The 27,045-nt window shown below is 38.2% G+C and overlaps 1 long non-coding RNA gene across 1 annotated transcript; it reads right to left on the reverse strand.

The window, feature by feature from the left end:
- Positions 1 to 1,265: 1,265 nt before the first annotated feature.
- LOC131423352 (uncharacterized) lies at positions 1,266 to 26,825 on the reverse strand. The gene is made up of 3 exons (XR_009224787.1): positions 26,558 to 26,825; positions 11,021 to 11,251; positions 1,266 to 5,884 (listed from the first exon to the last, which is right to left on the reverse strand). It is a non-coding gene; the product is annotated as an uncharacterized LOC131423352 (long non-coding RNA).
- Positions 26,826 to 27,045: the final 220 nt, after the last annotated feature.

The following is a 27,045-nucleotide window of genomic DNA, read 5'->3' on the forward strand; positions in this document are numbered from 1 at the left end:
AATAAAATTAAAAAATAAAAGGATATGGGGAAAAAAGTGGGTTTTTTTGGAAGGTGGGGGATAAATCTCTAAAAAACTAATAAAGATGAAAAGAGAGAAGACATGATCCATGTCAGGAATGAGACATGGGATATTATTACATAATCCCCAGTCATAGGAAGTAAAGAGACACTCTGTAATACTTTATACTCACATTTTCAACAACCTAAAAGAAAAGAACTAACTCCCTCAAACCAAAAACTACCCCCAACTTAACCAACTCAGAATGGACTATCTGAATAGTAATAAAACATTAAATAAACTGAATTTATTGAGAAAAATCTCTCATAAAAAGAAATCTCTGAAACAGATGGTTTCATTAGAAAATCTTACATAAATAATATCCATTCTATGCAAAGAATTTTGAAGATAGAATAGGAGGAAATACCAACTTACTTTACGGAGTTTCTAACAATACCTCTTATCAGTAATAGACAAAAAGGGGCCAAAAATTATAGGCCTATATCTCTGATGAATGGAGTCATTAAAATCCTCAACAAAATATTAGCATATCAAATTCAGAATTGTATAAAAAGATTTATATACCATGACCAAATGAGATGCCTTCCAGATGTGCTAGGCTGGTTCAACATTCAAAACTCATCAATGTAATCCAACACATCAACAAGCTAAAAGAAAAATAATAGGGTTATATCAACTAATGCAGAGAAAACATTTGACAAATTCTGATACTACTCATGATCAAAACTCTCAGAAAAAAATAACATGGGAACAGAGAGGAATTTCTTCAATTTGATAGAAAACATTTCCAAACAACCTACAGCTATCATCATACTTAATGGTGAAGGATTGAAATCTTCCCCCTAAGATCAGGAACAGGGAAAGATGTCTTCTTTCATCACTCTTAGTTGACATAGTGGTGGAAATTCTACCAGTACATTAAGAAATAAAAGGTATGCATATAAAAAAGGAAAAAAGTTCCTATTTTTAGTTGACATTATTTTCTATGCAGAAAATCTGAAGAATTTCAACAATATCTCACAGAACTTATACACAATTTCAGCAAATATTCTGTACACAATATCAGTATAGAAAAATCAGTCATATTTTTATAAATGCATAACAAATGAGTGGAAACCAATGTTAAAAGCACAAAATTATATATAACTGCTAAAAACAAAATGAAATATTTATAAATCAATTATATATATATATATATATATATATATATATATATGATATAAATGTTGAAAATTTTGACAGCTGATGATTGAAATCAAAGACCCAACTACAGATATGTAAAGTGTTCATGGATTGGATGATTTGACCTACCAAAGATATTAACTATCCTCAAATTGTTCCCTGGGTTTAAAGCAATTCTTATCAAACTACAACCATGGATTCTCTCAATACAGAAAAAATTTATATGGGAAAGTTTATATGAAAAATCCCATACCCTGAAATAACTAAAGACAATTCTTTTAGAAGAATAAAGTGGAAGAATATTGAGTCTTATAATGTGATATTGGTGGAGAGATAGATACATAAAAGTAGTTTAGAACAGAGAACCCAGAAATAGTCCCATGCCTATATGCCCAAATGACTTTTGAGAAAGTTGCATAAGCAGATCATTAGACAAAGGGAAGGCTTCTTAATAAATGGTGTTTGAGAAATGGGGCTTCTATATGCAAAGCAATGAACCTCTATCTACAGCTTTGACCTAACACAAAATGAACTCAAAATGAATGAGAAAGCTTAAAGGTAGTGAAATATAAACATTTATTTAAAAGCACAGGAGAAAACCTTCAAAGCTAGGCCTAAGCAAAGAGTTCCTTGAAATTGAAATTGAAGGGGAGAAATTGATAAATTAGGCTTCCTAAAAATATAAAATTTTGCTCTGCAATAACCTTGTTAAGAAGATTGATAAGCAAGCTACAAGACTGGTAGGTAACAGTTGCAAACAAAAAAAATCCAATTAGAAAATGGGCAAAAGACATGGATGGATATTCCACTGAAAAAAGATACACAGATGGCAAGTGCACACACGAAGAGATGTCCAATGTCATTAGCCATCAAGGAAACGCAAGTGAAAACTGCAAGGGGAGGTTACCACACACCTAGAAGAATGGCTAAAGCTAGAAAAATAGTTATATCACTAAATGCCAGTAGGGAGGTAGAGAAACGGAGACAGTCATATACTAGAGGGAATATAAAATGAAAACGAGTATGGTCGTTGATTACAAAATTAAACATATGAAAACTTTAAGAGCCGTGAGTTGCATTAAAAAAAAACAAAACATTTAAACAGTAAACATTCATGTTCACAGAAAAATCTGCACCTAAATTTCACAGCAACTTTATTTGTAGTTGCCCCAAACTACGGAGTTAAAAAATGTTTCGGTTAAATAAAACAAAATAAAACAAATGAACAAAAAAAACTGTGGCATATCCATGCTAGGAAATACTACTTATCATTAAAAAAAGAAAGAAAATTTGATACAAGCAAAAATTTACATGGATCTCAAAGGAATTTTGGTGAGTGGGAAAAAAATCCGATCTCAAAAAGGTTACATACATTATAATTTTATTTACATGAAAATGAAATGACAAAATCATAGAAATGGGGCTGGAGATATAACTTGGTTGGTAGAGTACTTGCTTCACATGCACAAGGTCCTGGGTTCAATCCCCAGCACCATAAAAAAGAAAAATCATAGAAATGGAAAATAGATTCATGTCTGTGGCTAGGACAGTATGTAAGAGACACTATAGGAGAATTGTTTTGCATGTTAAATGTGGGCATAGGCATGCAAATCTATACTTATTACAAAATGCATATAACCAAACACTCACAAGTCAATTTATATAAATATGAATAAGGGAGATAGATTTTTCCCCCTGATATACATTTCCTGCTTGTGCTATAGTTATGCACAGTGTTACACTGTAAAAGAGAGGATATGTTTCCATATTATTGTTGTGTATTATTTCTTATAGTTAGGTGTGAATCTAGAGTGATCTTAAAATTTTACAATTTCAAGCATTAAGTCTTTGGGGAACTTTTGTGTTTACCACATGGCTTTTCTCTATTGATTCAATATTAATGGATTACCCATAATACACTGATCATCACATTCTAGAATAAAGTCATGTTGGGTCTAACACATTAATTTTCTGTGTATTGTTAGTTTTAATTAATTCCATTTTCCAATTCATTTAGGATTATTTATATCCATATGCTAAATTGAGTTTAACCTATTTTGTGTGTGTGTGTGTGTGCGTGTGTGTGTGTGTGTGAGAGAGAGAGAGAGAGAGAGAGAGAGAGAGAGAGAGAGAGAGAGAGAGTTTGTTTTACTAGCTTTGCAAAAACAACTGGGAAAATTTCCATAATTTCTCATGCTGTGCGTCCGTTTATATTCTGTGGAATTTCTTTGAAGTTTTTGAAAGATTTTACCCATACTGCTCTTTGAACCCATAGCATCTCATAGAGGAAATTCCTTGAAAAATTTCCAATTTCTTCATTATTTATTTTATATTCACTTTTCCAACTTCTTTACCCAATTTTGTCCTTTTATATTTTCTTAGATTCTTTCACTATTTCCAAATGTAGTAGCATGGAATTTATATCTGGTATTTGATTCTAATATTTATATTTCCTTGCATATGTGGCAATATCTCATGTCTCATTTCCATCCCACCTGAACCAGAACTTATCTGTTCTTGTTTTTACAATTTCATTATTCCATGTAACTTTTAAAATCAACTGAAACCTTTTGATGTGTGGAATCTTTTAGAGTTCTTAAATATTAACCAATGATACACACATATATCTATGTGATCTCTCTATATATCTATACATACATATTGCTGTTTACCACAATAAATTTTAATTAGATTAAAACAGGAATTAAAGAAAAGAGATGAAAAAATTAAAAGGTCTTTGGAGAAAATGTCATTTACTTGATTTCTGGTTGCAGAAGTTTTTTCTAAGCACACAAACAAAAGAAGAAACAAAAGAATTGTTTTACTGAGCTAAAGTTATTTTAAAAATATTTATTTCTCACAACAATGTAGGTATTTCAACAAATGGCACTGAAACACCCAGATGTCCATATCTCACAAAATGAACTTTGATCCACATATCTCACTGTTGGAAAAATTATCTCAAAATGTACTTAGCGTAAAACCTAAAACTAGGTAAATTTTAGAAGAAAACACAAAGGCAAAAAATATTGTGTCTGCCTTAAGCTAAGATTTTGTAGCTACAATGGCAAAACCATTTTCCACAAAAGAAATCTGAAAGCTTGGATGTCATCAATATTAAAAACATTATCATGCCCCCGCCAAGAAATGATACTGTTAGTGGAAAGGATAAACCACGGATTGGAAGAACATAATTTTAAAGTATATTTATTTCTGTGAAAAGTTTAAATGCTCAATAGTTCAAAAATTTTTTTTAATATTTATTTTTTAGTTTTTAGGTGGACACAATATCTTTATTTTATTTGTATGTGGTGCTGAGGATCTAACCCAGTGCCTCGCGCATACCAGGATAGTGTGTTACCACTTGAGCCACATCCCCAGCCCTCCAAAAGTTGTTTTAAGAATGTGTTCTGAATAGACACTTTGTGATGGAGGTATATGGATGGAAGTCAGCATATGACAAGCTGCTCAGCATTATTAATAATTAGTGGACATAAACTAAAAAGACGCTGAGATACACAGTAGCATGGCTAAGATTAAAAAAAAAAAAACAATCTGTCCAAATGCTGATGAGATGGTAATGGAATCAGGGCTCTCATACTCTGTGGATAGCAAAGTAAAATAATATCATTATTTGGAAAATATTTGTCATTTCCTTTAAAAAGTGGTAACAAATACCTGTTTCATGATTCTGCCATCTTACTGCTGGGTATCTTTCCATAGGTAAGTCACAGCTCTGGATCTTAGGGATAGAAAGTGGAATAAACTGAAGACTTAATGCTGTACAGGGACCAAAAAGCCTGGACAGCATTGGAATCTGGGACCTGGGAAGACCACAGGCTTAGGAGGAATTTGTTTTTTGGGTTGGGGATTGAGTTAGTGGTGCTCAACTACTGAGCTAAGTCCCCAGTACTTTTCATGTTTTTTTTTTTTTTTTTTTTTTTGAGACAGTATCTCTCTAAGTTTACTTAGGGACTCCCTAAGTTGCTAAGGCTGGCCTGGAACTTGCCATCCTCCTGCCTCAGCCTCCCCATTCACTGGGATTGCAGGCATTTCAGTCACAATCTGAGATTCCAGTCCTGAAATATTCCACTTCTTCACTTTCCAATGATGTAGATAGTCAAATCAATACCAATGACCAAATATCCAGAGATTGTTTCATAAGTAGAATATAAAAATAAATGTGGAAATAAAAACACTTGTCCAAAAAGTTTTGTTGAAAAGAGAAGTGAATCAAAAATAGGGTGAAAAAGGACTCCCTTAAATTTTCGAAAATTCCACCATTGCGTTCATTGTGTTCTCCACAGTATGGCAGGGGCTGAGATGCTGAGGGCATCCTGAGATTTCCGGTGCTGGTAATATGGTGGATGAAATAACACGAACGCTGTCTTGGCACCGATACCAAAAAGCGACATGCAATTTAATGAAGATTCTTTTAAACACGTAGTTGAGCTCTAGAGTGGAAACTCCTCAGGTACCAGAAATACAGAGGACAATGGAATAATACCTTAAGTGGGCCAGGAGAACACAGCTAAGCCATCAATGCAGAATTTCACAGACTGATAAATAATCACTTGACACCAAGATTGAAATGCAGACATTTTTCAGACAAAGATTCGGGTCGTTTACCATTCACAAGCAGCATTGAGGAAGGGTGACTCCAGGAATAAAAATTTGAACCCTAAAGAAAGCAGAGAAATGCAAACGGGAATTAAGCACCATGCCGACAAAAGCAATATATCCATAAAAGAATAATAACGGGAGGAGGAAAACAGATAGCAAAGCTTCTTACAAAGCAATAGTGACAAAATCATTGTGGTTTACAGGAGAGGTTAAACAAACAGATCAGTGAAGTAGCATCAGGAAATGGGAACTTTCCTGGAGTGTTTTTATTTTTTCTGGAGACAGACGAATCAATCTTTTAGGCAGTATGGTCCCCCCACCCCCCCACCCCCCTGTGTTTTCATTTTAAAAATTCTTCTGAAGCTCAATGTCAAAAAATGCGTTCTCTTACATTTTCTTCTAAAATGTTGAATTTTTGATTTTTCCTATTTCAAGCGCTTCTCTAACTGGGTTAGACTATATATTTTGCAAATAGTCTGAGTTGGAGATCTAACTTCACCTTTTTGGTCTCTTTTTCTCCCAGATGTTCTGGGCACCATTTGTTGACAAGTCTGTCATTTCTTTCTTGATTTAGCATCAAGGCTTAGATATAGTTGTTGTACGCCCAGCTCCTCTGAGTGTGTGTTTGTATATGTGTGTGTGTGTTTGTGTGTGTGTGTGTAGACTGTGTTTCTCACCAGTAACAAAAATCAATCCAAAATGGATTAAAGACTTAAATGTTAGACCTGGAACTATGAAACTACAAGAAGAAAATGGAAAATTTTCAGGATATTGGAATGAGCTAGGATTTTTTGGACAAGACCCCCAAAGATCAGGAAACAAGAGAAAAAAAAATAGACACATGGGATTATCTCAAATTGAAATTTTTCAATTTTCAAATAGAAAAGCATCTGCTCAATAGAGGAATCCCTCAACAGAGTGAATACACAACCTATAGAATGAGGGGAAATATAGCAAACTGTACTACTGACAAGAGGTAAATATCCAAGATATGTAAAAAACTCAAAAGCTTCAATAACAAAAATAAAAAAAACAAATTGAAATGAGAACAAGACCCAATTTAAAAAATACAAAAACAAACAAAAAAAAGCCAACAACAATAACAACAACAACCACTCAACTGAAAATTGTCAATATCCAATCATAGTGGTGCATGACTGTAATTTCAGCCATTCAGAGGCTGAGGAAGGAAAAAGCCAGCCTCAGCAACTTAGTGAGGCCCTAAAATAAAATAAAATAAATAAAAAACTGGGGATGTGGCTCAGTAGTTAAGTGCCCCTGGGTTTAATCCCTGGTAACACACACACACACACACACACACAGTCAATATACTTAAATAGACTTTTCTCAAGGGAAGACATACAAATAGTCAACAGGTATGTGAAAGAATGTTCAACATCACTAATCATTAGGGAAATGCAATTCAAAAACACGAGGAAATACCACCTCACCCCAGTAAGAATAGCTATTATCAAAAAGAAAAGATAACAAGTACTAGTGAGGACATGTAGATAAGGGATCTCTTGCGTACTGTTGGTAGAAAGGCAAATTGGTACAGCCATTATGGTAAACAGTATGGTGTTTTCTCAAGAAATTAAAAATAGCACTGTCATTTGATCCCACAATCCCATTACTGGGTGTATAACCAAAGGAAATGAATTCAATATGTTGAAATGACACCTACCCTCCATTGTGTATTGCAGGATTCGTCACAAGAGCCAAGAAATGGAAACAATCTAAGTGTCCGTCAATGGAAAAATGAATAAAGAAAATGTGGTACATGTATGCAATGGAATATTATTCAGTCACAAACAAAATATAAGCCAGTCATTTGTGACAACAAAAGCAGAACTGGGGATCATTGTGTTAAATGACATAATCCAGACACAGAAAGAGAAGTACCATGTGGTCTCACTCAGAGGGGAAATACTAAAAAGTGGGCTTAGGAGGTGAGAGTGGAATGAGGGTTACCATAAGCTGTGGTGAGTGGAGAGAGGGAAGAAGGAATGAGAAGTTCATTGATGAATATTCACCTCTAGTTAGGAGTAAATGTGGTGTGCTATTGTGCAAGTGAGATGACTGCAGATAATGTAGTCTATATGCATTTTGAAAAGCTTTAAGGAAGGAGTTTGAATGTTTTTCATCATAGAGAAAATATAAATGTCTGAGGAGATATATATATATATATATATATATATATATATATATATATATATAATTCAATTTAAGCATTACACATTTGTGTTGAAATATTCCATTGGAACCTATGAGGATGTATGCTTTTTATGTTTTTTTGTTGTTGTTGTTGTTTTTGTTAGTAGTTAAAAAACTAAACTTTCTCTTGGTAGTTAAAAAATAAACTTAAAAATGTAGAAGTGTGTAAAACAAATTTAAACAACATTCCCTAGACTCACTAAAGACTTAGCATCTTAGCATCCATAATATATGGAGAATATCTTCAAGTGAAAAACATAAGCTTTAAAATTAAGTGGGTATGTGAAGAAAATTCATTGACAAGGCTAAATTAAGATGGTGGTGTAGTTGAATGGTGAGAACATGGGCTCTAGGGTCAGGCAGACTTGGAATCACACCCTGTTAACTGCATCACCAAACCGTGATGAGATGGGCTTCTCAGCTTGAAGTGTTCCATCAGACAAAATGGAGAATGCAGTATTTACTTCATCAAATCATCGTGAATAATCCTTCACTGATGTTTTATTCAGTAAACAACACCCAGTGACATGAGTACTGTTACTGCTCTCTAGTTTAGAGATGAAGAAACCAAGACACAGAGAAGCTGAGAAACTTATCCAAGTTATCTGAGTTCACAAAACTAGTCAATGGCAGAGCTCGAACTCAAGTCAAGAATGCTGATTCAGGCTTGAGAGTCTGTGCTTCTCACCTACTATCAATTAAAATAAATATTTATTTATGTATGTGGTCGTCCCTTCTCATCCATGGGTTTGCTTTCGACAGTTTCAGTTACCCACAGGCAATCACAATCTGAAATATTATGTGGAGAATTCCAGTAATAAACAACAGATAAGTCTTCAATTCAGTGCTCTTTTGAGAAGCATCATGAAATCTTATGCCATCCAGTTCCATCCTGCCAGGGATATCAATCATCCCTTTGTCCAGTGTATCCACACAGTATATGCTACTCATTAGTTGTTTAATTGCTATCTTTCTTACCAGATTGACTATAATAGTGTGACAGTGTTTGTGTTAAATAATCCTTGTTTTAATTAATAATTATCCCGAGGTACAAAACTAATGATGCCAAAATTTTTTTGGCTCCATATTGGTATAACTTTCTATTTTATCATTAGTTATTGTTGTTAATCTTTTACCATGCCTAATTTATAAATTAAACTTTATCATAGCTATGCCTGTATAGGAAAAACAGAATAAATATGTGTGTGTATGTGAGTGTGTGTGTGTATGTATATATATATATATATATATATATATATATAGAGAGAGAGAGAGAGAGAGAGAGAGACTTAGTTCCATAATATCCATGAACCAAAACATCCACTGAGGGTCTTGGAATGGATCCTTGAAGGATAAATTGGGACTACTATATATGTGTATATATAATATGGATATTATATATGTATATACACTATTGAATTTATATATCGATTATTGTAATTTTATGTAGTTACACATATATATACTACTGTAATTTTTGCAGATCAGTAGAATAATTTGAATTTTTTAAAAAAAATAGATGATTTTGGATATTTGCCGTTAGAAAATAGGCAAATAGGTAAATGACCCTTTTAAAGAAACTTTGGAGTTTTGTTTTGACAGTCTAAACATTTCTTTCAAGAAAGTTTAAAAAAAATTTTTTTTGAAAATATTGTTATCAAATAGGAAATCAATAAGAGTTCAGTCTTCAAGAGCTGATTTCTGTCCCTCCTAAAACAATGAAGTTGGCAAGTTACCTTAATAGTGAAATGGGAAAAGAACCTCTTGCTCCTTTGACATCAGAGAACATACTTCCAGTGTGTTCCTTATCAGCTTTAATAAAGGAGTTTGTGTGGACAATGACACTCTTGTGGAGAGCACATAAAGCCAATGTACACAGAGTGGAGGTGATTTTCAGCCTGTCTCTCCCACCCCTTGGTACCACCATCTCTCTGGCCTTTCCCCGCAGGTGACAAACGTTTCATTGATCTCTGATTCCCCTTCTTCTCCCCTTCTTCAACCTGGGAAACAGCTGTGGGTCCTTGCTCAGACCTGAAGCACAACACGTGGTTCTGCTGTTGAGGCTCATAGATATTTGACTTGCAATGCATCGACTACAACTTGTAGAATGAACCTCCTTTTATTTTTTTATTTTGGGGGGTCAAAGAATTTTAGGCAATTTTAAGTTGAAGCTTCCTCAGTATGGGGACCAACATATGTCTCTGAGACAAGATTGAAATGTCCTTTGTTCAGTGTTTGTGTGTATGTGTGTGTGTATGTGTGTGTGTGTGTGTGTGTGTGTGTGTGTAGGGAGGTGGCAAGGCTGTCTTTGGAAGTTATAGAATATATCGAGGACAGCTCCTTCCCCTACTGTAAACAAAATTCCTCTCCTTTATGTCCAAGATGCCCAGATGCCAAGGACTTGGTGCCTAGGCCCTGGAAGTCACATACCTCCTGCATCTCCTCAGCACCAGTGCTAAGCAAGCTAGACTGTGTCCCTACACACACTCACACACACACACACACACACACACACACAGCCTCTCCTCTGCAGATTAGATGGGAGTAAGGCAGAGAGCCACTAACGCTAAGTTGGAAGTGTTGGGAGAAAAGTAGGAAGACCAACCAAGTCTCTATTTAGAGCCCCTTCCATTCTTCCTAATTACCTTGCAGCCCCACAATGAGCGTATATACTGTGCCGTCCAGCAAGTCTGTTTAGCAGTCTGGGTGTGTTCTTTTGTCTAAACAGGCGTGAGGATACAGGCAATCATTGTGTGTGTGTGTGTGTGTGTGTGTATTTTGGGTCATTCACCACTCCACAGTACCCCAGGGTGAGGCAACAGAGGTAAAAATTGTGAGAGAGCAGAGTGGTTACAAACACATGTTCTGAGTCAGAAAGACCGAGTTTGCATCCTATTTCATCTCTCAGGGTGTGACATTGCAGACTTATGTAACCAAGCTTTAGTTTTCTCATCTTCCAAGTAAGGGTAATAGTAGGTACCTTCAAACATTGTTGGGAGATGAGTTGGGACACTTCAGGCCAGGTGTCTGGTGGATATCAGTGCACAATAATGATAGATACGATCAGCAAACTGATCACAAGAATTTCTCTTTCCATCATCCTCTGAGTCATCCAAAGAAGCCATTCCCTTATTCAGTGGTATAGTCTGATGTCTTCAAATGTCATGTTATTAAAGTAGAACATCATATGATTAAATAAATTTTGGTCAGCCTGTAGGGGTCAAAACCAGCAAATATATTAAATTGTTAAAATTTAAATACAGCTATTTGGTTGAAGTTACCTAAAGAAGGTAGCAATGGAGGCATGAAAAACTTTGATCTGTGCAAAGAAAATACTCATTCTTAATTTAAGTCCATGTTAACATTATGATCAGTAATAATTATGTTTTCTGAGCATATTCTGCCATTTTTTTCTAGCCTCATAAAAGATGGGATTTATAAATTATAGAAGGAGTGTCCATTAGGAAGGAAACAGTAGAGATAGTCACCTACTGGTCTGGCCAGTTAGTTACATTCACAAATACAGTGCCCATGCTTAGAGGGCATCCCTTATTCAAGGGTTAATTTGTTGAGCACAGACTGGACACTGCAGTTTCCCATGTGAAGTATAGTAGCTTTCCTCCTCCCTAAAAATCATGCAGCAAAAGGAAGGCATGGGGGGACAGGTAAAGGTGAAGTCGACGTTCCACTAATATTTTCCCTCTTTGTTTTAAAAGTAAAAAGAACAGAGATTTCAGTAGCTTGTTTGAAAAGCCAGAACTTGCAGCCAGCTCTCTGCCATCAGCCACAGCTGAAAGTGACAAGGGCTGACATCTCCCCTGCTTTCCCTGCTCCCATTTTCTATGAAAATACTGGAGACGCTGGATCAGGAAAGACAGAGGAGCCCTCCAATAATCACTCTTTCAATTTGCCCCGTGTTAGTTTCCACAGGAAACAAAAGTGGGAACTGTAGCCGGCAGCTAGCAACTGTCTTGTTAGAACCTCCCTTGTCGATCAGCTGAGGCTGAGGCTGAAATCTGAAAGTGGCGCTTTTTCAAAAGGCCCTTTGGCTTCTGAGTCTACGGAGTTTTCACTCTGGAAAGCAATAAAAATGAATGGGAAAAAAGTGAAAATTACTTCCAACACCAAGTGTGCATATACCTTCGGAGGCGATTTTTCATGCAAAGAACTTTTCATTTCTCTACCTAGTAGTTTATGGATGAGAACTGAAACCCATTTTTATAAAAGCGAAAAGATACATCAAAAAATGAAACTGTGCATCTTTGGAAGGTTAAATCCCGGATCTTGGGTGCCTGCTTTGCAGCAAACCTTATCGTGTGAAATTGCCTGAATCCACATTCCATTGGGGAGGTAGCTCAGTTTCCATCGGAAAAAAAATACTCTTGATTATTTCATATTTTACACATTCCAGGTTACAAACGCTGGACAAGCCTCCACAGAGGAGAGGTGGAGGATTTATGGAACACACAGGCAGCTAGGGGATTTAAATGATTTTAAAACATATTCACTTGGGAAAGAATATTATCTAAAACTTTACTGTTGGACAGGACTTCAAGCACTGTTTCTTATACACATTTTAAAATAAGAAAGTCTCCAAATCAGCTTTGTGGTGAGGAGTGGAGGGGGGTGGTGGTTCAATGGGGGAAAAGGGTTTTGCAAACATCCACCGTTACGTAAGTGGAGTATTAATACCGTCTTAGATAAAAGTATCATCAAAAATCAGTGATTGAAAACAATCACACAGAAGTGACTCTAATTGATATGCCCTGAGTTCCCGGCTGTTGTCATCAAATCTATTACACTTGCCTTTCAGAGATGGGAAAACCTGCTTAACTGTAAAAGGGAGAAGAGAAGAAAAAATATATATATATAAGGAGGAAGAGATGTACTGTACATATTTACACAATTTAAGTGGAGAGTAATCCATCAGATACACACATAAGCCAAAGAGCAATCCATCAAATACACTTAAGTATGTTATCTAACACATCAGCGATGCTCTGTGTACTTTCTTTTTCTTTCTGATTTGTCACCTGCAACATACAGAATAAGAACCCCAGCAAAAGGATGTCGCTGATTTTTTCCAACTCTGACATAAAAGCACATTATAATTTTCACATTTAATTTTTTTAACTTTTGAATATTTATACCTAAAATTAATGCTCTTTAACTTATTTCCTACTCCTATCACCTGGGGGCATTAGCGTTCACATATCTTGTTTTTTTTTTTTAAATCAAAAAAGAGACCACTTTTGATACACATATATCTATTTCTCTATTAGATTTAAATTTTTGAGGGGGTTGTTATTTTTTTTTAATATATAAGGCTTGATGTTAGAGCAAAACTAAACCTCAGGATTGGCATGGGAGGAAGATCTTGCAAACTGAAGTTTCAGATTTAAAAAGAGCAGAGAATTCTGAAGGAAAATGACTCTGCTTAAATATCAGGAGTCTGGTGTTCCTTTCAAGTGGTTGCTAAACGATTTGTGCGTAAGTAGGATTGCAATAATGGACACACTGTTCGGCTTGCCTACTCTTCCTTCATAGCTCATTAATGCTTTGCCATGGGTTCTTTATGGGGCATCCATTAGGAGTGTACACTAATAATAGTTTAATCCCACTACACCCAATTATATATCCCCCTTAACCAGTGTCTGCCTCCCTTTCTCTCTCCCTCTGAATTACGTCTAATAAAATAGAATATGCTAACAGAGAGGATTAGAAAGACAACAAACCTCTCCCTTCCCAACATTAAAAATTACAAACAGTAACTACGGTGCAACAGCAATAGGCAGAGTGGGCAGAAGTGGATAATGAGGTGCAGAGGGGAGCACAGGCCCATCACCCCACCTGCTATCATTAATAACACTACACCTGACCAATATACTGCTCTCTCAAACAAATTGACATAAACACCCAATATTTTATTAAATAACCCATTTTAGAATTTAAGTCATTAAACTGCATCTCCATAGGTTCTTCAGAGGGACTGAGGGGGAAAAAAAAAGGATTGTCTGCAAACTTTTATCTTAGCTATATTTATTGCCTCTAGAGTTGTGCTCTTTAATTATTAAAATGTGGTATTAATGAAACATGCAATCCTGGAAAGAAGATGACTTTTATCATTGCACATGAAAGGCAAAAATTTAATATACTGAGTATACTGTATACACATTACAAATGTATTTGCATCCACCTTCCAAATAGCAAGCACCCCCAACTTCCCCCTCCCCTCCTTACAGCTGCTCAATCTGCAAGAATGTGCAGAAGTAATTTATCTGAAATGGCCACTATTGTTCTTGATTCTGATTTGATTCCAAAAAAGCCAAATAATAGAAAGCATTTTGAACATCTATTCCGTGCACCTGTTGTGCGGCATTATGACACTCTGCGATTTCCATTTACGTCAGATCTCTTGACAGGCCTTTCATGCACCGTGCTGCTTGGCTCAACAAAAAATCCAGGATGCTAGAAACCAAGGCTGCCCTTATTTTATTAACAAAATGGCAATGGCAAATGCTATTGAATGATGGCTGTGGATGGAAATAGGGGTATGGGGGCTTAACCACTAGCCCGGGGGTCATCTAATTGATGTTAAGTATACTTAATAATTTGCATTTCAATATTATGACTCCAACAGACACTTTCAAATACCTCCTTGGCAAATTGTCTTACCTTAGTTTCTTTGTGTAATGACTCCACAATTCAATGAAGACTCATACTGGCCCCAAAGTGTTGCTTTGTGATTTCTTTTTGCCAAGGATATCTCTATCTCTGCACAGCATCAGTGAGCACATGAGTTTTGAAGCAATCCGGTTTGCAAGCTCTTTCAGAGCAACATCACACAGATCCTCCTAATTCCCACATGGGAATATATTCACCTTTACTTCTGTCCAGGGACCTTTGATGCCAAGGTTTCATGGCACGGAGACTTTGTCCTCTTCCTTTAAGGTCAAAGTGTGAAGAACTCTGGCGGTTTTCTTCAGTGGTGTTAATCCATGGCATAGTGATTAAAAAAATCCGAATGTAATAAAACTGGTCTGATTCATGGAGCCTCAGCACGAGGCTGAGGTCTCCTCGTCGTACATGGACCCACTCCTCTTTCACCACCCATGAGAGATGGTCTTTGCAGGTCTTGACAAACCCCTGCCTCACAGAGCAGTCTGCTCAAATGACCTGATTGCTACTTTTCCTAGACCTTCAGCTGAAACCTGATCCTTGAGGCAGAACTACAAAAGGTTCAGAGAAGGTAATGCCACCTGCTTCATGGGGTGGGGCCCAAGTGACAGGTGGCGCTCATGCAGTCATATGGAGCCCCGTGATTGTTTAACGCCTTGCCCTGAAGTCCTCCATCTTTGTGGAATGAGGGCCACATGTTGACTTTGTACTGGCCCCACAAATTTTCCAGCTAATCCCGATTCCAGTTATGATTTGTGGTGAGGGAATGATAAGAAAATCTTACACATTGTGCTCTTTTTAGGGCTTCTGATGTTATTTTGTCGCATGTATGTGTATATCTTGTCATCAAAATTGCATAATCTTTTTTCTACTTATTTCCAAGCAATTTTTAACTTGTGGATTTTATCTACTTTCCTGTGCTTGCTCCCTCACAGCTGCCCTCAGTTCACCTCACCCACTGGGGTGGGAGGATGGAATAGGACTGCAAAACTTGCCTGACCTTTAGCATTATTAAGCCGCAATCTCCTTTGCTTTTGAAATACTGAGTCCTCTTTTGTTAATCCAAAGCAGAAGGACATGTTTTAACGGAGCTAACCAGAGTCAAAGCCAACCAGATGCATGATGTTGAAACACTGGGTTTGAATGCTGATGCATGCTTCTTATTGGCTCAGGACATTTGGGCTTGACATTTACCTGGAATACCTGCCTGGCCTCATTTGTAAAATGGGGATATTCGCACCTGGCCTACCTCACAGCGCCTCAGCAGAGTTTGACTGAGAAGGCAGGAATGTGGAGTCAGCCCTGGGGCTTTGGTGACCTTCCTTGCAGGACCTCTGAGGGTCAGCCTGGACCTGTCTCTCCCATCCTACCTGCTTTCTGAGTCCACAAAGAAGCACTCCAATTCCATGGACACTTGGATGGAGGAGGCCTTGAACTCTCTCTTTCTTTGCCCTGCAGTGGCTCTCCAGGTGCTGTGCATTATTTCACAGTCATGATCAAGAAGACCTACTGCCAACTCTTCAAGGAGGAGCCAAGCCAATGGAGACTTCACACGGGGACCCACGTATGGTTCTTCGATGAGTCCTTTAAACCTTTGAGAGTTAACTTTGGGGGAAATGGTCAGGTCAAGCACAAACCCAGGCTTTCTCCAGTGCCACCAAATGTGGAGGGGGTCGTGGCTCACACTTGGTTTGGTGGGAGAAGCCAGAACGACACTAGCTGGACTAGATCTCATGTCCTGAAAGAGAGAATGGAACCACTCTGCTGGGCCACAAGACAAACAGTACTGGGATATTTTCCAATCTCTGGTCCCAAAGAGAACATCTTTAAAACTTTATAGGACATGAATTTTCTGCCATCTTTTTTTTTGTTTTGTTGTTGTTGTTGTTGTTATCTTTCTATCTATTTATTTATTTATTTTTGTTACTAGGGATTGAACCCTGGGTGCTTAACCACTGAGCCACATCTTCAGTCCTTTTTTTTATATTTTATTGCTTTTATTTTAAATTTTTTTATATTTATATTATATTATTAGAAAGGGTCTCACTGAGTTGCTAAGGGCCTTGTAAAATTGCTGAGACTGGCTTTGAACTCTCGATCCTCCTGCCTCAGGCTCCTGAGCCACGGGGATCACAGGCCTGCACCACCACACCTAGCTTCTCTGCTACCATTTTAAAGCCTACGTCAGCAACCATGAGGGAAAATATATTAAGTGGTCCTGACTTTTAAAAAACCTATTATTGTGATTAAGTTCTGCCCATTGCAGGACAAACCCTTGCCTCACAGCGCAGTCTGCTCTAACTACCTGATTGCTATCTGAGTTTTACTGATGTTTAGCTTCAGTGCATTTCTTTTTATCAGTTGGTTAGTAAAACTATGTAAACTATAATAAAAGCGCTAATAAAATTAACTTGTACTTTGGTAATGAAAACTAACCATCTCTTGAAAGACAAAATGAAATAACATCCATGAATGTGCTTTGAAATTAAGTTTATCTATAAAGCATTATTATTTTAAAAGTCAATATCGCTGGGTATGGTGGTGCATACCTATAATCTCAGTGGCTCAGGAGGCTGAGGCAGGAGGATCGTGAGTTCAAAGCCAGCCTCAGCAAAAGCAAGGTGCTAAACAACTCACTGAGACCCTGCATCTAAATAAAATACCAAATAGGGTTGGGGATGTGGCTCAGTGGTTGAAAGCCCCCGAGTTCAATCCCTTATACCCCACCCCAAAACAAAGTAAATACCAATGTTCAGATTCAGAGAGGGAGAAAACTTCCCTTTAAATTTAACATAAGAAGTAGAAATCTGGAAATTTTAAACTGTATATTTTCAATTTTCAAAGGTACATCTGAAGGACTTTGAAAAAGTTTCATAAGTTCCTTTTTCTCTTCAGTGAAACTATTTGTTTTTCATTACAGATGAATGACCTTGCTCAGAGCCTGTGTTTTTACTTTAAGATACTCTGGTGATCTGGGAATTTCTCAGGATGTGCGTGCACGCTGATCATTTGTAAAGGGCAACTCTTGACCAAAAGTGATCACTTCAAACAAAGCAAATCTCTCGCTTCCTGATCTAGAAAATGTGGTACGCCAACTGGCCGGGTCTCCTGTCAGCTCCGCCAGTAATGGAGGAAAGAAAATGGGGACGCTGTTTTGACACAGGCCCTCCAATGTGGTCGATATCTTTGGCTTGTGATGTAGATAGAAGCTGAGCAGGGCCAAGTTAGCTCTCTGGATGTTGGGGACAGCCTGATGACCAGGACCCTTCGCCAATGGCTGAACCTTATGAGCTCACAGCAGAGGCGATGGATCATCTGAAAACACCATTCCTGATAAAGAAGTAGCAGGTGGACCTCTTTAAAAGCAGCAAATTTAAGCAATAAGTTACACATAAGTGTTTGAACTCTCAGACCTACATTTCCTTGTGTACAACCATGAGTTTCTGAGACATTTTTCCCCACCAGGGAACAAAAAAAAAGATAATTTTTTTTTCTGGAAAATATTCATTTCATGTGTGAAACCAGTTTGTAGGAGTGAGATATTTTTATTGACTAACTTAGAGTACAGAGATGTTGTAATCAAGAGAAACATTAAACTCATAAAAACTCAAAGAAGTCATCACAAGGAAGAAATGGAAAACGAGAATAGCACACGTAATCCATGAGACACAATTTTAATCTCTTCCCTTATCTCTCCCTCTTCATGCACATCTCTTTTCAGAAGAGAAATCGAAACCCTACATTATATTTATCTCCTCTTGCCTCAAATTACTGTCTCTGTAGACTAAGGGTTATGTTTATAACTACTGGCTTCCAGAAAGGAAGAGTGGGGCTGTTGGCATTATCCTTGTTTGAGAAGGCGAGTTTTACCTGATATAGACTTTCAGAACACACCTGTGGCTATGCTCACTTCCACATGATATTCAGAATTTTCTGAATGACCTCCAGGAAGCAGACCTGAGGGCTGGGTACCCAATTTTTAACCACTTACATCTCTGGCTCCCACAATCCCCTCTGTTCAACATTTAGTATATAGGTAGGACTTAGTCCATGTTTCATTGCTATAATGGAATACCCAAGACTGAGTAACTGATAAAGAGAAAAGGTTGACTTGGTTCATGGTTCTGGTTGCTGGAAAGTCAAGGAGCCTGGTATTGACAAGGGTCTTGTGTAGCTTCAAGACATGCCAGAACATGGAAGGGCCAGCAGGTACACACAGACAAGAAAAATCAAGGGTCTGCCTCACTTTATAAGAATCTACTCACACAGTAGTAATCCAGTTCTGCAAGAGCAAGAATTTACTCTTAAAGACATAATCGCCTCTGAGAGGTCTCACCGCTCAACACTGCCACAGAAACTGTTAAATTTTAACACAGCAAGGAATATATATTAGATCATGCTGTACTTCCTCTGGCTTTAATGAGTCTGGGTATATTTATTTAACACCGAATGGGGACATGTGCTAAAAGTGACTAGGACCATGTGAACTCTCATATTTTTTTTTCCTATTTAATTATGACAGACAGAACCTTATTAAAGAGCACAAAATAATATGTCATTAAAATCAGTAGATATAGTAAGTAACTGCCTCCTCTCCGACGTATTAATTTCTGGACATATTCCCAATAAAGAAACGATCTTTTCCTGAAATTGACTTCCAGGGGGTCAGGATGGTCCCCAGGGAACAAAAGTAAATACTGATTTTTCTTGCAATCATGTGTATCTACTTTCTCTGGCCCCTGGATCATGACAGAATGCTTATCAATGACTAATCATACCAGTCTAGTATTTCCATTCCAAACTCAATCTTATCTCCCATTCCTTCCATCTGTTTGTCCTTTAGGAAGAAGAGAACATCTACCCCCACAAATGCCTCGATAGCCATGTTATTAAAATGTCACTTGCCTGGTGGCTCTAATTTTTCCTTTTCTGAAAAGCAGAGTGCCTCGTGGCCCAAGATATTCGTTTCTATAAGTCTCAGAAAGATGTCAGTTTCCCAGTTGGAACACGTATGTCTTAGGAAGGTCTCCCCACTCCAAACAGAACCGTCTCTATTGGGTTTCTATCAGGGAGCTGCTCCAGATGACAAGGGGAGGAAATAAATGAAAATTATTTCCCAGTGGCTTGGGCAAAGCGAGAGCCATGTGGGGCAGACGAGGGTGGCTTTCCTTCTCTCTCCCCAGGTGAAACAGGAGTGTGAGCCTATAAAGCCAACCAAGGTGAACTCGCTCGTTCCACACAGCGGGGTACACGGCTCACGGTGGGGTGCCCTTGATAGTGCTCTGTCCACTCTAAAGTTAGACATCTAAGCAATGGGAGTCCCTCCACTTCCCTTGGAAGATTGCCCCACAGTCTAATAGACCTCGACATTAAGAAGATTTTCAATTGGTAATTGGTAATCAACCTAAATTTCCTTTCTCTTAATTTCATCCCATTACTCCAAACCCTATCCCCTTGTTCCACCCAGTTCCTCACCCTCATTAGTGTTTACACTCTCCCAATACTAATAGACAGCTGGTAAAAAAAGAAAAAAAGAAAAGAAACAACTGTCAGTCATTGCTGAGCTAGACCACAGACAGTCATTTCTTTGAAAAACAAGTCCATTCCTACATATGCTGTTTTTCCTTAAAATCCTTCTTTAATATTAAAAGATTCAAATATTTTTCTTAATAAGCCAAAAAGAAAGTCTATAAATGGAAAGCACAGCAGTCTATAATGGACTAGAGGGGAATAAATACATCTTAATGTGAGTGGGTGATAATGGTATAGCTAGATTCACCTTCTTTCGCCCTTTAGACACAGAACAAACCCCTGAAAAAACTGGATGAAAATGTTTCTCCCAAAGTGGTCTATTTTATACTCCTTCTTCTATTATATATATATATACAGGTGTGTCTGAATATATAGGTATAAGTATAGCTAGTTCATAATAAATATTTTTAATTGTATATAATATTGTAATAATAGTAAAATGATATACATGAATCATTACTATATATTATATCTATATCATGTTTATATACACAGACACGTACGTGTGTGAGTGTGTGTGTGTGTGTGTGTGTCCTCACTAGCAGTGCGTGTCACTGCATAGTTACCTAAAGTATTATAACGTGCTCTTAGAGGCAAAGACCAAGTCTTACTTCTTGCTTCACTTATGACCCTAGTCTTTCATGTTGAGACCCTCTCACTGATTTGATTTTATGGTAAAGTCAAAAGACTAGCGTGTACTAGTCAACCTTCCAAGTGATGTTTTTAAAAATTGAGATTTCTATTTGTTTTCCTTTGGTATTTTGCAATGCCTTCCCTGGCTTCCCTTGAGGACCTGTTTCGATCCCTACTTCAGCTAGATCCCTAGAGGAGTGATTTGCTTCTGCTTTTCCTTGGATGCTGTGATTCTTCTTGACTCTCAGGCTTTCCGTGAATAAACAAGCCAGGAGGAACAGAGGAAACATGGCCTAACTTTTGGACAACATGCCGGGAACACTTGGTTCTATAGGATGGGACCCTTGTGCCATGATCCATTGGCATTCCTGATGACATTCATGTGTCTTTCTAGAAAACCTCTGGCTGAAGTCTTTAACATGGGCGACTGTTACCAGATTCAACAATGCTTGCATTTTGGTGTGTGAGCCACCAGTGTTCACCGCCTGTCCTTACTCCCTTGGATGACATGGAAGGTCTAGAATGTCACATTGATTGCCAAGAATTTTTTTTTTGTTTGCATATTTTTGACAGTAACAAAATGTTCTTTTAAGTTGAAAACAACAGAAATAAATTAGAGTGAAGAAAGATGGGAGTTAATTACTGAAAGAAAACTCTGGTATTTCAAGAAACTCAGCGTGAGTTGACCAACCAGATCTAAGAAAAGGAAAGAAGTTGTCTGCATTCTAGTTTTCTGGAATGAGGTCTAAAAATTGTGTCCTCTGCCATTGCAGTGCACCTAGTTCCAACATCTTCCAGTAAATGGACTTCTGGGTTTTAATTCTAAATTCCTGAGAAAAAGAGACTGATTCTGTTTGGGCCCCCATTCAGCCTGGTCCACAAACAAATCCAGAAATTTAGACTATGGACATTGGTAGCATAACTGGGACCCATACTTGTGCATCAAATGTTCCTTTCAGAGACGGAGAAATTGATATGACAAATCTCTTCACCAGAAACACCTAATTCTCTGGAGTTGAAGTTATATTGCATGCAAGTATTGAAGAGGATTATTTTGACGTATGCAATCAATCTTATTCAATGTTACCCCCTCCCCCTCCTACCCCCAGTTTCTGAGGTTGGCCTATGAAGTCTCTAGCATTTTCTTGGGTCGTTGAGGGTAGATATTTGTGTGAAAATCTAGGCTCTTTCAAGTGTAGCTGGGCTGCAAAATTTCAGCTACCATTTAACTTTTATTTAAAGTGAAAATAAAATTTATTTTCTTTATTTTAGTTGGAGCCCATTTGGGCTTCTTCCCAAACCCTCAATCAGTGGTGGGTGAGGGTAGGGGACAGAAATTAATTAAATGTCAGGTCAAGTTGAGAGCTGTCAGACCAAATCATTTAAGCTGTCTTTCTCTGTTGGTGTTCATTCTTCCATTTGGATAAAATACCCAATTTCTTGTGTTTTCTTCTCCTACCCCCACTTGTTCCCCTGAGATGATATACTGGCATGTGGGGAAAACTGAGTGTAATGTGTAGATCCTCGTGTCCTTGGGAATAATTAGGAGTTCTCAGATTCACAGGGTGACCTTGTGTTTCCTTTGACCTTCTCATTGCTAAACCCAGGGTCCCTGATCTCTAGATGCATGCTTGCAATCCTGAGAACAGGCAGAAGTCGGTGAGCCAGTAGTACTTGGGGAGAACCATGAGGAACCTGTATGCAACTCCCCCCATGGACCTGACCTCAGCTCCTCTCTCTCCATCTACAGAACCCTGAGTCCCCACCACGTGCTCAGTCCAGCTCACTGCCTATCTGTCCATTTGAAGTCACTGAAGAGGGGATGCTTTGCCTGGTAACAGCAGTAGCCACACCTTACATAATTAAAGGTGTCCAGTGAAGCTCAGCCCAAGGGCTTCCCTCCCGGTCAAGGACAATGGCCATGTTGATAAGGGCTTTGCTAAGAAAGTTTGAATCAATTCTGGGTTTTTTTGGAGAACAATAATTATGTGGAGAATATCTATGTATCTCCAGAGCCTCTCTATTCCAGGCTTTAAAATTTGCTGGACACTTTCATAAGATAAAATATTGAGGCCAAAGGGAATTTCGATGTGCAGCAATACCACGACTTACAGAATCTCTCTGGCTTCAGTACGTTAGATATGATAGATCAAGTAGAATTCTTCTTTCTACCAGTCAAATTGGATTTGAAAATCTTCAAGGACTAACCTCACCTGGATTTCTGTCCTAATCTGCTGAATGATGGGGATTTTCCAAGGTTGCCCAAGTGCAAACAGAAAAACCCGAATGTTTACAGTTCTCGATGTGGTTTTTAGAGTTACAGGGTCCTTTGTTACTACTACATACATCGAAATAGCGGGGTATTTCCTTTCAGATTAAAACAAGCATGATAATTGACCTTTCTATCAAATCTATTTGTATTAAAGCAATGTAAGTAGTTTTACTTCAAGTCTGGTGCAACTGCTTTGAGAAATAACTCCAAAGATGTTTTTTTTCCAGTGGTACCTCACCAGAGCTCAGGACCTGGATTTGGACTAACATTCTCTTTATTGTTTTTTTGTTTTTAACTGCCTCACCTAGAGAAATGTAAAACGAACTTTCCATATAACTGTTTTTTTTTTTTTAAGGCACTTTTTCTCTTCAGTCTCTGTAAGTTTTACGCCTCCTTAGTAACTAGGAAGGAGAAGTAGTTGCAGAGTATAAATCAACTGAACCTCTTTTTAATACCGCACTGACCTTTCTAGAGGAAGTTCTGAAAGCCCTTTTGCTGCCCTTAAGACTCTTCTCTGGCTAGATCTGACCTTCTTAGAACTCATGGATCCTTATGATTCGGGGGTCCTATGTAGACCATGGGAGCATATCGTGTAAATTATTTCCTGGGGAAAATGCATAGAGGTTTTCAGTGGGATCACAAGCCTGGGTGGTTTCTGCGGTCCCCACGTGTGAATCTGTGGCTTTCAGATCCCTTTCCTTCCTCCCCTGGGGGGTGTGGAGACAGGCTCCATTGAGTGCAGCTGCCTCGCCCCAATAGTTTCACCCATTCACCTGTTCCCCATCCCTGCCACAAAGGATCCTAGAGCATCCTCACCCTTCCCAGGACCAAGGAGGGGATGACAGGAAACAGAATTAACTGTCTTTGGCCAGAATCTACACTTAACTCCATTCAGATTTCTCTCTCTGGTGTTCAGAGAAACGCAGATAATACAACGTATGAGATCCTATGACGGTCATCCCATTAGCTAATAAAATGTATAGAAACTAAACTCACATGCCAAGAGCCACCATGAAAGTCATTACCTTCAATATTTGTATCAACAGCTATATTTAGTGCTTAAAGACACTGGAGCTGTTGTTTTGGGCAGCACACAAACTAAAACTGGTAGGTCAACATGCTTCGTGTGTGGCAGACACACAAAAGGCAGGGTTGCATAGCCCTAAGCCAAGGCAAACATCTGTTCTTTATTTAGGTCCTTTTCTCCAAATCTCATGATCAGTTAAACCATATAATAATTTGCCTCATGGAGATGGAATCCAAGTTGAACTCATCAATTAATAAAAATAAGATATTGCTTAATGTTAAATTTTGGTATATATTGCATGTATATGATAAACTAAATCTTAGTTTAGAATTCTGTTTGGTAGATATTTTATTGATTTTGCTCCTGAAGCTAAGCTTTGTGATTCACTTTAATAGAATTATTGATTCTGTCTCACTCTTTACATATGTATTGTACATTCATTATTTACGTGTATATTTATTTATACATAAATACACAGTCAAATGGAAATATATCTGCCTATGTGTTTTCATGGATAAACAAACACTCTTAAATACCTTGCGCTTGTATTCTAATTTAAAAAAATTATATTCTTTCTTGATACCTATATTGAAATACAGCTTCTATAAAAATGTCGATTTTACTTCTTAAAACATTCATTTAGCTACCAAGAGTCCCTAAAATTCCAATAAATGGTGCCAATACGCACGTGGACAAAACCCAAATTTGCGCTTTTGTTGTTGTTGTTGTTGTTGTTATCATCAACAAACAACTATGAAATAACCCACAGGACTTTCATAGTCAGGCTACAGTGAAGAAACTCACTCTTGGGTCATATGAGAAATCACATGACTGGTGATCCAAACCCACCCGTAGGGCCCAGCTCTGCCATTTTCCTACTCCTTATGTAAGACGGTGGCATCTTCACCCAATGACATTTTGGGTTGTGTGCCTGCGGTGTCTTTAACTTCTTCATTAGCTAAGTTTCGTTTTGTCCTTCAATTTGTTATACAGAATAAATTAGGAGCCTATCAAGAAATCACTAAAGCTTCTGATGAGTCTCCTCCCCCAAGGCTCTTGACGAACAGGTACACAACAGTGAACTTTGGAGCTTCTCTGGTAGAGGCATACTTTATTGTAATGGCAAACAGCTGGCTTACTGAATTCCAGCAAGGGCCACGAGTGCCCTGGAGGGTCACTCACCTCAAGATACTGGGAAGGCTTCAACATTATGGATTTATAAAAGTTCATTTCTGACCCTGTACAAAGTTATGTGACATGCCTTATTTTGTGTTTGTCTTGGGGGTGGAGGTGAAGTCCCTGTGAAGCTAATTAGTATTTTTATCTGTTAATCTGTATCCCAGGTGGAATTACTTATGCAGAACCCCTGAATCAGAATGAAGTTACTCTCTGCTCTTAGACGATTTATTTTTCATTGACTCTATATCCATCTTCCCTCGTTTGCTATCATCTAATTTAGATTAATGATATGCTGATAGGTAAGCCAGGGAAAACACCTCTTTTCCTTCTGGCACCTGAGGAATTGGTCAAGGGCAATGACAGTTGCGAGGAGAGATTTGGGCTTCAGAACCGAGTTCCCATGATTGTCAATCCCCTGGCATTTTGCCCTTGTATCCTAGCAGGTTGTCCCCTTGATCACCAATGCCTTCTCCAAAAGGTGGGACAAGTGTAAGAAGAGCATTTGACACAAGCCAGCCTCTCTCATGAGATGACTCCCAATGAAGGTCATTGTCTAACAGAGAGCCACATCTCGCAGCAATGCAGGCAAACATCACAATGCGTCTTATAAACATACCAAGGTGGCACCACCATTCAGTCCCATCGGAAGAGAGTCTTTATGTTTTCCCTCCTTCTCTAAAATGGGCGATTGCTTTTTTTCCTGCCAAAGTGGCTGAAGTCCTTCAAAGCTGTCAAAGGCATCTTCAAATTTACAATAAAATTCAGCATGACAAATCTTCCAGCAAAATCTCTGGAGCGTCAGAGCAGCACTTAACACAATTCTCCTTTCAGTTAGCATTTTAGTATTCAACACCTTGAGAAGCACGGAAAGCCGATGTGGGCAAGGGAACAAAACACAAACCGAAATAGGGGAGGGAAAAAAGAGAAGAAAAATAAAAAGCCCCACAACAACAAAGACAGTGAAAAACAATGCAAACAGCCACACGAGCTATTAAACATATGCCAAAGTCAACAATCATGGGTGCGGTGCGTGTTCGCCCCGGCTCTGCCCTGCAGGTAGAAGGCACGCAGCGCCAGAGCAAATGGAAGGCAAAGAGAAAGACGAGCAGGAAGTGGAAGAAGGGCTGGGAGCCCGAGCAGAGCTGCCTGGTCCTGAGGCTCAAGACACGCCACCAGCCATGCAAAACAGGACATACCTTTCTGGCTTGCTGGTTCTGTCGGCTGAGACAAAGCAGTCCCATTCACAGCGGGAGGCCAAATCAAAATGAAATTTTATTTAGTCTGCACTGTCCCCAGATTGGGTTTCAGAATGACTGCTTTAGGAGATAGCATGGATGTGGCTGATGCATGCTTTGCATATGAAACTGCAGTAGGAAAAGAAATCTACATAATCAAAAAAATCTGTGCTGTGTGTGTGTGTGTGTGTGTGTGTGACAGAAACACTGGACTCCAGCGAGGGTGCTGCTGCTGGGTAGGCTTCAGGCAGGCCCCTTTGGAGGGGAAATATATTTAAAAAAAAAAAAAAATTCTGAAACACTATTATCAACAAATACTAATCAATCTATAAGACTCCAGTTTATGAACATATGTGCTGCTTCCTGGTTACAATTCTGCCACACGGAAATAATTGCGATTCCTGTATAGTTATGGGTGTCTAAAAAAATTTGTGGCAGAAATCAAATTG

This window comes from Marmota monax, unplaced genomic scaffold, assembly GCF_021218885.2.
Source record: "Marmota monax isolate L192 unplaced genomic scaffold, Marmota_monax_Labrador192_F-V1.1 WCK01_AAM20220418_F8-fsc00271, whole genome shotgun sequence".
In the NCBI taxonomy this organism is placed as follows: Eukaryota; Metazoa; Chordata; class Mammalia; order Rodentia; family Sciuridae; genus Marmota; species Marmota monax.